Raw genomic sequence first — 2,500 nt, forward strand, 5'->3', positions numbered from 1 at the left:
CTTGATGTAGACTTTGAACAAATCTGCGCTCGATGTTTACGAGAGCTCTGAAGTGGGTACCTGTTACAAATTTCTTTTGATATTCGTGAAAATCAAAGGACCCCACCTTCAAAACACAGCTTCGCGTGTTCTTTTATGCAATTATTTGAAATTTTCAAACGTTGGAGCATATACTACAGACATAAGAGAATAATGTAATTTACTTTTTAAGCTTTTTAATGAAAGTTTAAAATTTGACGAGTAACCGGGGACCACAGATAATGGCTTATTGAGACTTCTTCTTTCAAAAAAATAGGATATATACAAGGGGTAACAAAAAGTTCGCGATGTATTTCCCCATATTTTCCTCAACAAAAATGTTTACTTTTGGTCAGCATTTGACTGAATGATAGAGTATATTTGCTGACATGGTCATTGTATCGACCATAGAACTTACAAAAACACATTACTTTAAAAGAGACTGATATTCATGTTTCATTAACTTGTTTGTAAATAATTTACCTCGTTTCAGAAATTGTACATACGTAGAGCATGCTCTTGTGTTTCGAATAAAAAACCCATATGCATGTGATGAAGGTATATTGCTGCAAAGGTAAGGGAAGTTGACGATTGAAAAATTAAGTCATCATGTTTATCATAAAGGTTGGCTATTAGATTACCAATAACGTCTTTGTTTCTTTTTTTTCCAAAATATGAAACAGATGTTTCAGACTCTGTGGTATCTTTATCTCAAGCTCACCGGGATATATCGTAGCGACATCAAAATGGAAATAACCATGTTTAATTGACAATACGTCGTCGATATATATCTAAATGTCTAGTTGAAGGCCACTGCAAGAGATTTCTTCTTTTCACGTATGAAAAGAGTTTGGACAAATTCTGCTTCATATGAATATAGAAATGGGTCTGCCAATAACGGGGAGCAATTGGTACCCATGGGAATTCCAAATGATTGTTGGAAGACCTGGTCTCCAAAACCACTTAGATATTGTCATTCAAAAACTGTTGCATCTTTTTGATGTCAACTTCAGAGTACTTTTGTGTATAATTGGAATGTTTTTTAACAAATAATTTTGCTGATACCAATGACAAGGTAATTTAATTTACGAGTTCCTCTTTTTATTGAGAAAGCAACTGTCATTGATATCAAAAGCCTGGAATTTGATTTATCTTGGGAAATGGTTGTGTACAAAGTTGAAAAGTGAATTTTTAAAGTGTTGATTTTTGTGAAATCTTGTGATTTCAAATTTTCCAAAAGTTTATTGGAATTTTTAAGAATCCATGTCTGATTTACACCACTTCTGGAATATTTTGCGGCACAGTTCTCTTGAAGTTTCTCTTTCACTACTGTAAATACTAGTGGGTGAGGAATAAAGAGGGATGCTTGGTTGACCATTTACTGGATCCCGCTATGTATCTCTTTGTAAGGATTTTTTTGAAGTTTCGGAATCCAATTTAGATATGATAATTCAAATTCATTCTTGCTGTTTGGAATATTAAAAATATTTAAAACTGACATATGGTATTAAAGAATTTCTTCCTTAAATCAAAGTTCTTCTTGAATACAATTTATATAATGAGCTTTACGAACGAAGCAAATGTTTTACCTGGCTTGTCAGCAGGGACCAGTGCTTACTGATTATGTAATCTATCTAATTTGTTTTTCACTTTAACAAAAGATCTGCTACATACTTTCAGTTGATACGCAAGAGCATGCTCTACGTATGTACAATTTTTAAAACGAGGAATTTATTGACAAGCAAGTCGATGAAACAAGAAAATCAGCAGTCTCCTTTAATGTATTTATTTCATAAGTTGTATGGTAATTACGATGGCCTTGTCAGCAAATACAGTTTATCATTAGGTCAAATGCTGAATGATATTTTTCGTACTAATTATTAGTCCATTCTTTACATTCTGAATTGACGATGAATTTTTTTTGTTATTTCCCGATCACGACAAGGAGCAAACAGTGGGTGTTACCGGTAGGCAGGGGATGCTCACTCCTCCATGCCACTCCCACATCTGATGTTTTGAAGGTCCGTCTCTGCTCTCCTCCTAATTTGTATTATTTTATGGACTTTTAAGTTTGAATACGTTCGTTATCTCCATATATTTCATTTAATCCGTACTGACAAAGTGTCAGCGTCTTCTTTTTCATATCTGGCCCATCGCCTGGTATAATCTTCTACAGAATTCATTGTCATGAAATTCCGACGCCAGTTGAAGGATCGGACTTCCCTATATTTAGGATCTCTTAAAATTAGTAATCTAAGGTCCTCATTATTATCTTTGTTTACGTCACCCGTAAATATGTGTCCAGCAGGATTATAGTTATAAGGTGAAGAAGAACATAAACATGATGGAAAATTATTCTTCAGATAATCGATATCTAGACCCCATAAAGTTTTCTTGTAATTAAAACGTTTAGAAGCAATAGTCAATATATATTTGTTGGAACCACGTCAATAGCTTTGTTGGCATATTGAAGTTTAAGGAA

This window comes from Saccostrea cucullata, unplaced genomic scaffold (genome assembly GCF_032062105.1).
Source record: "Saccostrea cucullata isolate Sc308-1 unplaced genomic scaffold, CSIRO_AGI_Scuc_v1 ctg5164, whole genome shotgun sequence".
Taxonomy (NCBI): domain Eukaryota; kingdom Metazoa; phylum Mollusca; class Bivalvia; order Ostreida; family Ostreidae; genus Saccostrea; species Saccostrea cuccullata.